The sequence below is a fragment of the Coloeus monedula genome, assembly GCF_965178545.1.
Source record: "Coloeus monedula genome assembly, chromosome: 3".
In the NCBI taxonomy this organism is placed as follows: Eukaryota; Metazoa; Chordata; class Aves; order Passeriformes; family Corvidae; genus Coloeus; species Coloeus monedula.
Genome location: NC_138783.1, coordinates 11,706,904 through 11,722,411, shown reverse-complemented (window position 1 = coordinate 11,722,411; position 15,508 = coordinate 11,706,904). Strand labels below are relative to the sequence as shown.

Genomic DNA, 15,508 nt, shown 5'->3' with positions numbered 1-15,508 from the left:
TTATTGAGTACGGGAGCCTTGAAAACAAAGCCACCTACAACAGATATTAGGCTTAATTACGTGAACAAAGAATCAGTGTAGTGAATTCCCTTTAAAATACTTTATTGAGGTCTTTTGTGATGATCAAAACAGCAACATAGAACATTAAGATGAATCAAAATATCCATCAACATGTCATAGTCCACCTCAGATCATTATCTTATGCTGGTATCTACTGACAACTTGTACAAGTTTCAAATAACTCGCCAAGTGGCTTTTCCTACATATATGGAGGATCTCCCAATAAATTGCCTCCTTATCCACATGGCAAAAATTTGTTTTTGACATGAGCAGTGTCTACTTGAATCTCCTCCTCCATTTCTGTCTTCAAAAGTATCAGCAATCTTTCTTGTTCAGGACATAACTGTATATCTGGATGTCTAATGAAGAGCCTGAGATACACCAACAATCTAAATAAATAAGGCTAGAGTACTGCTTTGCTCTCAAAGGATTTGGCAACATACTAGCTGTACCCAATAATGAGAAATAAAACCAATCTAGTATTTGTATGCATTTTTGGCCATAATGGAAATCCTAATCTCAAAGTGTTTGTAAATCAAGCTTATCACAAGAAATAGCATTTCCTCCAAAAAAAAAAAGACTTCCTACCACAGCATTATTTTGTTTTAACCGCTTTTTGTGATTTTCATTCTGCAAACCTCTTTTTTTTTTTTTCCTGTGGGAGACAAATTATGCATTGCAACCTTGTACATAACAAACTATTTCCCTTCTTTATTTTGGCAACTCCTCCCAAAAAGTCAGTACCTTTTGAGTGAATGTGATGTGACCAAGCCCCCATTTACTCTGAGTATTAGGGAGTTACTTGCCAACAGTGACTTCTGTTCTGCAGTTGTCTGGCCCATCCCGAATGACTCTGTAGATACTGCAGTGTGTGTGTACACTCAGACACGTGTGTAGTCAAAGAACCCTTGTGAAAATATTGCCTGGCAGTGAAATGCATGCATTACTGTCTTGAGTCCAGTGCATGACAGAATAAATACTTCACCTCTCTCACACCCCATCTTTCTCTCATGAGGCGCTCTTTGGAACGAGGTTCTGGAGCAAAGGACACAAGGGAGACTAGTACGGATTTGTGGGTGCTATAAAAAATTAAAGCTCTTTACAGATAACTAATCAATTTTTGTCTGCTTTTGGCATTGTCCCCACAGTACTGTAAGAAACTGCAACTAAGAAAATTCACTTCTGGAGAGAGGGTAATTGATAGGCTGCTGCAGTTGAGAAAACAGATTCTACAACTGACATCATGTTGTTCAATGTAAATCATAAAGTCTGCAAAAATATTTCTGCAGAAACAATTCCAGCTTCAGGTAAGGTCAAACTGTGAGTTCCTAGAGGTACTATTCACATATGATGCTTAACAACTGATGCATCTGCCTGTTGATAACATGCCTTTTCCACCTATAGTCTGGGTTAAACTACTCTTATCTGACCCCTTAAATATCTCAAGTCACTCAAATCAGCAAATAATGCATATTACAATGAGGAAAATATGTAGCTTTGCCTTTTCAGGATTTGTGAAAACACGTTTGTTCATAAACTGCTTTAGGTAAAAATCCAGCACAATTTTAAATGATACCTGAGACTAAATCCAAGCCATGTATTATTTTCTGAATTTAACCTAGAGAGGGTGAACACTGGTATTTCAGATGCTGTGCTCTTTCTAGTTAAAGAAAATTTGCAAAATGAAACATCCATTTGATATTTGACATAACTCTGAACTCTGTAATGGCCATGAGAAAGACAGTTGCAACATTTACAAAATAACTTGTGACACAAAATAAAAACAATGCAAGGACATCCTGTTCTCAACATGCTTCTCAGACTCCTTTTGCAAATAACAGGTTTGTAAGCAATTAGACATGGATTAAAATAAACTGATCAATTAATTTTGAAGTCTGATACAGATGAAGAATTATCCATTTAATTAGTTGGGAATTTCTTTAACACATACTGTACATGCATATTTTAAATATATAAATTTAGAAATTCTTCAGAAATTTTCTTCATTGAAACAATTACTGTAAACCTAAAATTTTCTTGGACTTTCCTGCAGAAACTGACACAAAAATACATCAGGATTGCAGAGGTTTTTTTAAATATCATAAAACTCAGTTTATATTTGATGGAAAGAGTCCTTTCAATTGTTTAATATATTTCTAATCCACAGTTTTCTAGCTTGTATTTATTTACAGAGGCCTCTCAGCCTGACTGCTTATATATTTTCATCTTCTTTTGGGCACAGAATACAGTTCTATTTTTGTTGGGTTTTTTGGAGGGGGATTGGGTTTTTTTGTTGGTTTGGTTTGGTTTTGGTTTTGGGGGTTTTTGTTTGTTTTAGTTTTGTCCTTTTTTTATTTTTTTATTTTATTATTTATTTTTATTTTTTTAGCTTAATTGCATTTGCTTAGTCTCCCTATAAATCTTTCTTTGAGTATATTCTGATTGCAGTTTGTCTGGGTACCTCTCCAGCATCACTCAGTGAGAGCACAAGGTCACAGGTTTCCCAGGTACAACAATCCTTGCTGGGCACAGGAGCATTCACCAAAGGTTAGGGTCTCCAAAACTCTGTCTGCCCTGGGAATAATCCCACAGAAGACCTACAATGATACTATATTCTGGAAACTTTTTTTCCTTTCCTATTAAAATATTGAGTTGATTAAAATCCAAGAGTTGAAAATTCTGGCATTTTCTGTAGGTTGTAATACCTTCGAACAACCTATCAGACATTTCTGAACTACTCTTGAAACAGATACCAACCTTCATGGGCCAAACATCAACTTCTTGATAGCCTAAACTTCCAAAAGTCTTTGCTGTGTTAGCCAGCAAATGTCAATGTGTTTTCTTTCACCCAGTCAGGCATCATTTTTATTCCTGCTCTTTCCTTCTCTCATTTAGTATTTCCACATGTAGAATTTTTTCATATTTAAGCAAGTTTTCACATCTTTCCTACTCCTCCTTCCCTCAAGTCTACAGGTCTCGTCCTGCAATGGCAGAGTGCTAAACAGCAAATGCTAATCCCATAGTGTAATGCACCACCAGAAAGTAATCAGATATTATGATGACAAGAACTGTATCATATCCTATGTGGAATAAACTAAATCATTGTTCCTTCTGATCTTCTCTCCCAGTGAGGATTTTTGTGCTTTGAGGGAACTTATTTCCTGGAAGTACACCTATGATGTACTATTTAAATGACAGCATCATTAACAGGAATTCTTTTCCTCTGTATAATCAAGTCTATTATATTGATAGCAACTTCTAGGAATATTTAATTGCCATTCAAACATTTAACCACACAAATACCTACTCTTTATTCTAAAATGAGGTGTAATTTATCTGCTTGTTACTGCTAAAAAGTTGGGTGCAGGGAAAAAAAATACTGTTCCACAATCCATGTGACCTGTATTTCATAATTTCTCATTGGTAAAATGTTTTATTTGGATTAGACAGGTCCATTTGCTCTCCTTACTTCAGTTTGCCTTTTCTTGTTGGAATATAATCTAATCTAAATATTTTCTTCCTCCTTTTGCTCTTCTCACTTCAGAGTGTCAAATGTACTTAATGATCTAGATTTCTATCAGATATTAACTTCTCCTGATATCAGTTCCTAAAGATTTCTACTTTCTAATTGGAATACAAAACAAGAAATCTCAGTATATGTAAAGTAAAAAACTGTTGCATTTTTTTGAATTAAGGGAATAGATTATAAAGTTTAAACATAAGTAATAATCTTATATCTATATCCTACATATATATACCTATTACATTTTTACATATTTTCAATAACCTTAAATAAGTATTTCATAGATGTAATTTTATTTGGTTTTATTCAGAACTGTGCTTTTTCTAGAGTACCTATTTTTTTTTTTCCTAGAGGAATGAGCAGGTCTGTGAGCAGTACATTTTTAACAAATTTGGATAGAGAAACATTAGAAAATGCAATGCTCCACATAAAATATTTTGCTCATTTCAGAATTAAATTCAATCACTTTAAGTGTGTAAGAGGATATTTTTCCTGCTTAAACTGAAGATACATAACCATGATGTTGCTGGTGATATTTTCATAGTATTGCCATTACAACTACATGCTTATAGCCAAGTGTGTTGGTTAATTTATTAAGTCTCCAAGCAAGACTTCTTCACTGCCAGTAGATTTCCTAATTCGAATCAAAGTGGTGTTTTTAAACTACAATTGCTTTTATATAATTTGTCGAAAAGAACACACATGAATTGAAGCCTAGAATGTCCATGTAAACAGAACATGAGCAATATTCTGCAGTACTTCACAATAAAAATAGGTTCACAAATGGGGGGAAGAAATGCTAGCACTACAGGGCACAGGTACACTGCTATTAATGGGAAGCCTTGATCAGAAAAATGAAATACTGACTTTCAGATGCTACCAAGATTCTACAAAAGCTGTGATTGTTTGCAGACTTTGGCGGTTCATTTGCTTGCTTAGCTGTAGTGTGGAATTCTGGCATTTAAATCCAGGTGTTAAGAACAGTTCAAAAACTATGATGTTTGTGAGAGACTGGCGGGAGAAGGGGGGGAGTAGGAAGGTATGGCCTAACCCTGAGCACCTAGAATTGCTGCTTCTTTTCCAAAGTGAGTGACAGTATCATATGCATAAAGGTAAGTCTGAAGTGGGAGTACAAGAAGGACTCAGAATTAAACCCTTTTTTTCTCCCGTTTGCTGCTTAGGGGCAAAACATAGTAGTGCTGTATGCAAGAAACAGCAAAAGCAGTTCAGAACCTGCCACACAGGAAGAAATTGATATTAAAAATATGTCTTTTTGGTAATGCTTGAAATGTATAATCTATTTTTAAAGTGCTGAGCACAATATAAATGCAGACTGTGCTAGATTCTACTAACCAAAAAGCCTAGTCACAGCGTTATGACAGCTTTATGACATTTAACCATCATAGCATGTGAAAACATGGAAGAGATGGCAGGTGGGAGGAAGTACTTGATATTCAAGAGAAAATATTAATGGATGTGTCTAAAATGTAACTACTTCTTAACGTGTCATGCTTAGGAATATTTGCATAATATTATCCTTTAAATTGCAGTGTGTACATATTAATTTCACAGTGTCACTCCCAATAAGTCTGGCATCTGTACATTCAATGGGCCCAGTCTAGCACACTTGCATCTCTTTATCGCAGACATTTGGAGTCTCAATTTAACAAGTGGCTCAAAAGCAAAACAACCCAGACAGGCATGAAGTTTGTGGGGAAAAACTGAAAGCCCCCAAACACATCATGTTCTAGGAAACCTATGTGTTGCCATGTGAAGGGTTGTCCCAAGACACCTTCTGCCCCTTCCTCAAATATATTATTTCTTAAATTACTCTTCTTCCTCTGGATGATGCCTAAGTACTCAAAGTCCAAAGTCTGTTTAAACCTGCAGAAGAGGTGAGAAAGAAAGGAGTACAGAATAGTTTAGAAATAGGATGGGGAAGTTTAAAAAAACCCAAACAAAAAACCTCAGTGATGAAGAACAATAAAGCAAAGCATAATGCTCCATATATGCCCTTAGTGCTTGGTGTTATATAGTTCCTAGCACATTTTTACCTCTTTCATTCTGCACTCTACACTTTTCCCTAGGAAGTACATCATTAGATGCATGTGAAATGTGGCTGTAATTTTTTTTCTCCAGTTTTAAAAATATTATGCTTTTTATTCACAGAATAGGTCAGGTTGGAAGGGACCACTACGGGTCATCTGGTCCAAGCTCCCTGCTCAAGCAGGGTTATCCCAGAGCACATGGCACAGGATTGTGCCCAGACAGTTCAATGCTCAACAGAAATAGACAAAAAAACCCCAGAGTTATGTGTGTCTGATCTCATTATACATATGAACAAAGTCTTCTTTTCTAGATGATGGCATTTTGGACTTTAGTTTGGTACCCATTTGCAGTGGGAAGCAGGAGTTGTACCACAGATCCTGTAAGCTCAGGCTGACAGATCCATGATGTTTTTCTTTTGCTATATGCCACACCATTAAAGGCACCCTGCACATAAAAACACCTGCAATATTTAAGGTTTCTACTCTGTTTACTCTTAAAAGCATGAAGGGAACATTACAGTCACTGAGACTCAAGGAGACTAAGATACACATACGAGTATGAATTTGAGCGCCACAATTTTCTAGCAAGTCCCTTCCACCTTAGGTCTTCAGAGTGACACATGGAGAGCAGATTTAGACCTGTAAATCTGCCATTCACTTGCTTTCATATGTTTCCCCTTGTAACACAAGCAACTTCCTTAGAACAAAATTTCTTCACAGTGTAGTTTCTGTTTAAGAAGAATTAGATGCTCCTGCTAGAAAACATTTTGTTTTGTTTTAAAACTTTTGTAAGCTAATAGGATACAAAGTCTTTAGGACATATTAACATCTTAAAAGACAGTTGGCAGAAAAGCTCTATAATCTCCCTTCTTTAATTTATTTTAGCTGTTGGTCTTTCCAACAGGGCAGTTGTAGAAAGGTTGGAAAATATTTTAACTCATTTTTATCAAGCCATCCCTCCTCATCCTTTCTGGAATTTTCTTCTTTACTGTTTGCTTAATTGTATTCAAGTAAATCAGAAAAAAAAGTTGTCAATACTGTGTAAAAACTATCCCCAGAGAGGGTATAAAAAGTGAAACAGTTGAGAAATCATGAGAAAATTGTAGAACAGCTGTTCATTTTTGCTATATATTATGAAAAGTAATCAAAAAACTTCAGACATGAAAGATGCAATAATAAAAATAGCATCTTGAAAATACCAGTTCAAACTACAAAATAATACCGCAAGTATATTTAGATGAAATTTCCCTTAAATGTTCCAGGAAAAACTACTTAAAACTAAGCCTTTGGACATATGACAGTTTTTAAGATGCTGTAAAAATGAAGCAAGTTAGTATCTCATCCAGTTATTCATTTTGAGAAAATGCCAAAGCCACAATAGTTGTATCTCTACTGTTCCAAGATGAGGCTTGTAGCTCTCAGCTCCTGTAACTTCTGACATTCTACTGCCTGAAGATATTTGAAGAAAAAAAAATCACATAACACTATCCTATTTTTACATGTCTGACTAATTTATAAAAGTAAATTGGAAGCTCTACAGAACTAAATCAATGAGATATTTCTGCTGAAATCTTAACACTTCAAGTAACCCATAATTTATGTTTCATTTGCCACTTCCTTATGAAAATAAGAAAATGTAGAATGAAGAAAAAAGTCATAACAAGCAATTGCCTTAAATACTTGCTTTACAATTGTTTAAAAGGTATGAAATTATTTTTCAGACTTCTTTCTCCTTGGAGCCATGATTGCAAGACACTGCATAGATGATGACATTTAGAAAAAACCAAAACAACTTGGTGCTTAATTTTGAGTCTTGGATATTCTTTCTTTTATAAACTCTGTTCGAAGTCTGAAGTTAGTATGAGTCTTTAAAATCATCCTCTCTAACTACTAGGCAAAGTTAAACTACAAAGTTAAAGAGAGCATGAAAGGAGGAGTTCTTTCACACTCACACCCAACCTCTGAAGCATTAATGAAATTATCAAACTTTGCAAGATTGATGGCAGGACAAAAAGAGTTCCCAAGTTTTCTGAGAGCCTGACCCTGCAAGTGGCCTCCTGTGCTCATACAAAGATCTGTCAAAATCTGCGTTTTCTGAAAACAAGGGCTTCTTCTGTCTGGATGTAACTCCAAGAGTAGAGCCCATATATGTGTACGCTGACAACTTTGTATGAGAGCTTTGCATAAGGAATATAAAAAAATATTTTAATTGGTTAGTTAGCTTAAAGCCTTATGGTTAGGCTTTCCCAGGTCTATAGACCTAGCACAAAATGCTAGGACACCTTCTATTCCATACCCGTCAGAACCTATTGTTCCAAGGCTTGTATTTAGTTTCAAATGATCTCAAAATAATCTCATTTTCCTTTAAGAAAGGAAAGTGGCAGAGCTACTTGAAGGGAGACAGAGGTTTGGATCCTGACTTCTCAAGTGTACACAGTGGGCCAGGACAGCAGCCCTGATCTGGGAATGAAGGCTGTATTTCCCTTCCCTAAGCATCTCTCTCCCAAGGACGGAAGCACACACTACTTTTATTCTTCAGGGGCGGCTCCTCTTCCTGCCAAGGTGAGATCTGCACAGGACAGCTGGGGTCCACCTGAACTAAAGTTGTGTTTAACTGTGTGGGTGCAGGACCTGACATGTGAGCAAAGTGAGGGGGAATTTCTGGTGATAACCTCCTGCTGGGAAAAGGCAGATATATGTGTTAACACCCTGAAGAAAGTCACTCAGGAGCAGAAAAAATGTGGAGACATTTGCCATACAAGTCATCCTCAGGATTTAGCATAGCTGACCAGCAGATATTACTACATAAGAAGGGAAAATGCAAGTGAATCTAGGACTAGTTAAATAAAAATACTGCAAACAAAAATATATGTGCAAACGTAATGTGAGTTCTGGGGTCTTCCATTACCGATATAAACTGAAGAGAAGTACCCTCTTAGCAAATCAAAATGCCATGACAGCAAAACCCACAGGAAACCTTTTTATAATCACTTGTACTAAAGTCCATATTCTTGCACACACAAGCTGAAAAAGAAACAGCCCTTCTAACAAATTTAAGCCTCTCTCAAAAATGCACATATTCACATGTTCTTGTCACCAATTAAAACAAAGGGCCCAGAAGAGCAATTATTTACTGCTGGGAATTATTAAAAATTTCTCTGAATTAAGTTATTTTCAATAATTGAAATTCTTAGCACATGAATGAAATTGCATTTTTTAAATAAAAACGCTGCCTTTTAAAGGACTTTTTTCACTCAGCCGGAGATTTGTGGAATTCTGAGTACAAATGCGTGCAAAGCCCTGGACTTAGTAAAGAAACTACTCCTGTTTGTCTTACTGTTGTTAATTTTTAGGGGCAAACTGAAATGATTTCTTCTGTACTGATCCTGTATGAAACTCATCCCTTTGCACAGAAACACACAGTTTTATGCCATACATGACTTCAAAACAACAACAATATAGGAACCACCACATGAGATGAAACCTGAGGCTTGTAAGTCCAGTACAGAGTTTCTGAGAGAGCCAGGACCAGGTATTTCCAAGAAGGTTTATGTGAAGCACAATTAATAGAGAACCACTGGTTTATTTAATTCCAGCTTGCATACCTTTTTGTTTATAGTTTATGAATAGGTCTCCTTACGTATTTGAGACCTGAGTGAAGAGAAATTAGGTGAATCCTGTGGTTTTGTTCAAGTGTAACACTGGCAACCAGATTCCGCTTGTGAAAACTCTGAATCCAATTTTCACCCCCGATGGCTGTTCCTTATAATTTTTTCTGTATCTGCCAGTAACTTGATGTGCTACAACAGTCCTAGCTTGCTAAAACTTCTGAACATTTCAAAGAGGCACTGTCAGAGTACAAATAACTTCTGAAAAAATTGCCATGACATTTACCAGAGCTCTCATGGAACACACTTCTATGATACTTTTTTGCTTCAAAATAGCTATTTAGAGCTTTTATTTTTCCATACAGAACCCAAATTTACTCCTAGTAATGGAAATATAAGATGCCACTAGTTGCTCAAAAGATTTAAAATTAAAATATTAAAAATAAGCCTTTTCCTGGTTCATTTTCTATGTCCATATAGATAATTCCTGGTTCACAATTTGTGTACTGCACAGAAATTGTATAATAACAATGCAGCCATACTTTCATCAGGCTTTCAAAGCCTCTGAGAATGCCAGTAGCCTGGTAAACTTTAAAATACAGCTTTTTGCCAGACAGTTAATTCTTGTAAGAATTGTTGCCTATTAAATATCTATGGAAAATTCTGCTCTTGCACAGTATTGCAAGAGCAATCCAATATCTCAGTCACCAGGCAGTCGTGCAGGCTCATAGCATCCTACCCCACAAATATCAACAGAATAGGGGCCTCATCAAAAACATGAATAATCTTTAAAATACTTTGATTCCCATTTTAAGTTGGTAAAGAGATATGAAAGGTGCCAAATCAGCTTCCATTTCAATACTAGTATTAAAGACCAGCATTACCCTCCATGTTGAGCTGCTGATCATCACCTGTATTCAGCCAAGCCCGTTACTTCATCACAGACTTGTTCATTAGCTGGGATACAATTAATTCATGGAAATGTACGGAATACGTCCAAAGACATATTATGTCCATGGAGCAGAAGTATCTATTTTAGCTCATGTTTTCTACTTCATAAAACCTACAGTCCCCACCATTAAGGTTAAAGGTGGCCATAAATGAAGCTAGTAAAGAGAGAAAACAGTTCTTAGAATCATAGGATGGTTTGTGTTGGAAGGGATCTCAAAGTTCATCTTGTTCCAACACTCCTGCCATAGGCAGGGGTACCTTCCACTAGACCAGGTGGCTCAAAGCCCCATTCAACCTGGCCTTGAACACTTCCAGGGACCCTCCACTGCTTCTCAGGGCAACATGTGCCAGGGCCTCACCATCCTCACAGTAAAAATCTTCTCCCTAATATCTAATCCAAACCTACTCTCTGTCAGTTTGAAGCCATTCCCCCTTTGCCCTGTCACTCCAGGCCCTTGTAAATAGTCTCTCTCCATCTTGCAGGCTGCCTGCAGGTACTGGAAGGCCCCAATTAGGTTACCCCAAAGCCTTCTCCTTTCCGGCCTGAACAATCCCAGTTCTCTCAGCCTTTCCTCATGGCAGAGCTGTTCCAGCCCTCTGATCACCTTGGTGGCCTCCTCTGGGCTGGCTCCAGCAGGTCCCTGTCCTTCCTGTGCTGGGACCCCAGAGCTGGATGCAGCACTGCAGGTGGGGTCTCAGCAGAGCGGGGCAGAGGGGCAGAATCCCCTCCCTGCCCTGCTGCCCACGGGGCTTTGGATGCAGCCCAGCACACGGGGGGTTTCTGGGCTCCCAGAGCACACGGCCGGGGCATGTCCAGCCTCTCACCCACCAGCACCCCCAAGTCCTTCTTCCAGGGCTGCTCTGGATCTGTTCATCCCCAGCCTGGATTGGTACCAGGGGTTGCCCTGACCCAGGTGCAGCACCTTGGACTTGGTCTGTTAAACCCCATGGAATTCTCATGGGCCACTGCTTGAGCTTGTCCAGTTTGTATGAAACTTGTTTTGAGGATCTAATCTCTGCCTTTGGACTTGTTTTCTTGAAAAAAATGTCACTGACTGCCAGACGTATTTTATCCAGAAACATAGACCAGGCAGTCTTTGAGAGTGGTGGCCAAAGAAAAAAGAGTATGGAAGGTGCTGGCATGAGGTGGGAGAAAATAATTTATTCACAAAAAATAAAGTTCTCATGATGAATTTTATTTCAGTCTTTTAATTAAAATAATTTTTAAAAATTGTCCTGTCAAAGACATATTTGGTGAACTCTTACTAAATTACATTGATTTTTGTTTCAGAAAAATGATTAATGATATTTAAAGAAACAGAGACTTAAAAAAATTAAATTAAATTAGCTATTTGAACCATAATGATTTGTTTTCTTGGTTATCTCATATTGACGAATAAACCAATTATTATTCCAAATAAATCCAAGCATTACAATTTCATTACAATTTATATCTGTAAGGCAAACACCATGACGAGTTCTGCAGGAGACACCTTGATATGAGAATAAAAAGATCAGACAATATCAACAGCCATCTTTTTGCTAGAGCTATTAAAATTATATTATTATTGGATTCATTTACTGTTGATCATTTTATCTTGCAGTGTTTTGAACAAAATACCATAAAGAAAATTTGAAGTCTCCAGAATAATAGGTCTTGGAGAAATGACTGATTTGGATAAGCCAAAGATCCAGAAAAAGAGTGCACAGTTGTTGGGGGAAAAAAATTAAAATTGTTTTATTCTTTGATCACTTGTCCAAACTTTTAATATGAAGTGCTTTTGAGAAGTTCTCAAGACTAGCATTTGAAATCACTAGGTATTTTTAAACCAAGATTTTCTCCTTCCTTGCAAGGGTGATTGCAGACTAATTTGCAAACAAAACCCAGGAATATCAGACTAGGCAAACACAAAAGGCAGCACTAGCTGAAGCAGACATCCATTTTTCTAAAGGAAATAAAGGGTATTGGGACCAATGGGTCTGAAACAAATTTTCAGAAGATCCAAATGGAAGAAATTTCTCCTTGGTGAACTGAGACTGAGAAAGCTTTCTCAGTGTTGGCAACACCACAGAAAAACCCAATGTCAAGAAGGTAGAATGATGAGAGGATGATCAAAGAACAGTTTATCTAAATTAAAGGTGAGATGAACAGTGCTGATAAAAAGTTAGAGCTATGGAACACTTTAATGTAAAATAAGAGAAAGACTTGCAAAGGAACACCGTGATCTTATTTACTATTTTGGCTGTATTTGGTTATTCTAGACAGGGCTAGGAGAAGCCTATAAAAAAGCACAAAAACTTTTCAGCTAAGGCTGAAATCACATCTATATACTGTGAACGTAATATTACGTTCAAAATAGCAACTTTAATTCATTTTGTCCACATCACTCTATTAAAAAATATCAAAAATTATCAAATTTGTGTAGGCAATATTAAAGCTGCACTGCATGTAAATTAGATTGCCCAACTCCCTCATTAAAACTCATACTGGTAAAAGAGATGGACAAAAAGTGTTTTCTGCAAACTACCTACAACAACACATCCAAACTGAAATTCCATCGGTAAAACACAGAATCGTGCCTACAAACCTGGGCACAGTAGGAGTACAATTTGGTGCTTTACCTTAATTGTTTTGGTACCAATCAAACCATATCATTAGCTGCAATTTCATTAATTTCTGAATTGCATTTTGTTAATAAATTTCTAAAGCCATCTCTACTTCCCAACAGTCACTGAAGCATTGCTTTGCCATTCCCATGGCATTAAAATATCATCCTTTAAGTTCTCAGCAAACAGTTTTATTTGCAGTGCTGAAAGTGGTAGGTAGAGGGAAATTGATAGCAAAAAAAAAGGTCCACTTGTAAGACTTTGAAGAAAACAAAAAAAAAAAAAAAAATGTAAAATGTGACAAAACAAGTACAAAAGAAAAGAATGGAGAGAAAGAATAAAAATACAAACATCTGGAAAATGTGGAAAATTGTCTAATTGAAAAGGGTAGAACTCTTCAAATTCCAACTTTTTTTTTTTTAAATTACAAACTAACAAAGACATTTTGAAAATATTTATAACAGATTTTGCAAATTTTCTTCAACAATTCAGAACACCAGCCTCTCAGTTGTCAAGTGTCTGGAAAACAGTTCTGTGAAAAAAATCTATGCATATTTGCTTACCTGGTCAGTTAAACAAAATTCACTGGCCTGAGCTGAATTGTAAAAAAAACCTGCAAAGAGGAAAAACAAGTTTAATTATAATTTATTTATCTCTCTCATATTTTTGATGGAAAAAAAATTAGTAATGAGTGGTTACTCTTATATAGAAATTGCAAGCAGCAAAATCATTCAAGTCATGCTATCCAAAAAAAGGTTTAAGACTCTCTGTTTTATAGGTGGTATCAACCTTTGTGTATTTTTATTCAAATCCAAATGTATAACTGTCATTATAAAGGATACTCAGATGTTCAACTGGTGAAATAAAAAAGCATCTATTTCTCATTAAATGTTCTGCAGGCACTGAAATATACAGAGTTAATTTACTTTCTATAGCATTTCAAACAAACACCATGCCAAAAGAACATTATTAAGACTGTAATGTGATGAATATGAATGTCAGAAAATGCCAAGAGTTAGCCTTCCTGAGCAACTTTTATTTCTTCAATGAGTACAGAATATGCTACAGCTGTTAATTAGTCACAGTATTTCCATGGGAACTCCTCTTCAGCCCATGCACAAACAGACATTCAAGAAGTTCAAGTACTGATATTTTGTGTAAATTTCATTGATTAACGTGTGGTCTGAGAGACATTAAACAAGTAGTATTCAAATCTTCATAGAAAAAAAGGTGATAATTTTGCTATGGCCCATATAATCTAATCATGAATGCTTTGACTGTGTTGCAAACACTGCACAACTCAAGTTCAGCAAATTCCTTTGCAGGAATAACATTGTCCCAGATGAGTTCCTCAGTGCCAAGAGATCAAGCTGAAAAGTGAATACTTAATTTGAGTCACATGGACTCATTTTTTTCAGACAAGTCAGCATTACACCAGACTTTATATATTCAAGGCCCTGCTCAAAGGTTTCAATTGCAAACAAACACCAGGCACGTTGCAAATAATTCTCTTGATAAGTAAATTTCTAATCAGTGTGCTTGGATTGGATAGAATCTTCACAGATTCTGTTAGGAAGAATCCTAACAGAATTATAGATATATAATTCAGATATATACAGATAATATATACAGATAACAGTTGGTATCCGCCAACCTCTATTACCAGCTCCAGTGCTGGAAGATGTAGATGATCCTCCTCAAGGTCAGGGAATAACTGACAGCACATTCCATCCTTTCTGCAAACTGGTATGGCAGAAGGGTTTTTTGGGAGCGTTTCACTAGACGCTTATTGACCCCAAAGAAACAAACACAGTTTTAATCCTGGACTCTGGAAACTGAGCTTATAACTGCAAGTGTCAAAAACAATGCCAACAAGAGACTCTTGAAAAAAATATTATGATGACACAGAAAGAGAGTTCTATCACCTCTCTACCAGTCATCAGAGACAGCAGTTTCTGGCATATGGAACATCATTCCATGTACTTGTATTGGCCAACGCGCCTTATGTTTTTCACTAAAAGTGAAACCACCAACCATGATGCTGAGAATTTTGGGATGGACCAATAAACAGGAACAAGAAAAGATACAGACAAAGTGCAAACCCTGTCAAATCAGATCAGTATGCAGCAAACCCTAGAGTGTGTCCTGCTTAAATAAAGGTATCTCTTGTTACATTAGCAGCCTTCTGATGTAGTCAGGCTAGTTTATCTTAATTTAAAAACTGTGATTTGGGTCAAACAACTTTGAACTGAAAGAGTCATGTCCTCACTATTTCCTTAGCCACCTGTCTGTTTGTGACTTTTGGGAACATCTATCTCATTTCAGAAAGATTTATCACAAGTCCTAACCCCAGCCCTGTTACTGGGTTTGCACCACTGGACTGTGAATGTAACTGTAGATAAAACAGTTTCTCTGCTCAGATCTAATAGCAGGGAAGCAGTTTAACATCAAGAGAGTTTGAGCAAATGCAAAAACAGTGAAAAGATGACTGATGACCGGATAAATGATAAATTAAACTGGAGACTGTGGTTTTGTAAGATTTGCTGTATGTAATCCTTTACTCTGAGGTCCTACATGGGAGTGGAATGAGTTTTACTATGAAAAAAACAACCAAAAACCCCCTAATCTAAAACCAACAGAAAACATAACCAGAATCTGTATAGTTTGAGAAAGCCATTTTTGCCTGAGAAAGACTATCACTATGTGCACTA

The 15,508-nt window shown here is 36.6% G+C and overlaps 1 long non-coding RNA gene across 1 annotated transcript in view; it reads right to left on the bottom strand.

Annotated features, from left to right (window-relative positions):
- Positions 1 to 15,508, bottom strand: part of LOC309571370 — a 99,169-nt gene that overhangs the window by 49,193 nt on the left and 34,468 nt on the right. The window contains exon 3 of the long non-coding RNA XR_014226304.1: positions 13,361 to 13,410. This is a non-coding gene — a long non-coding RNA (uncharacterized lncRNA). The remainder of the gene's footprint in view (positions 1 to 13,360; positions 13,411 to 15,508) is intronic.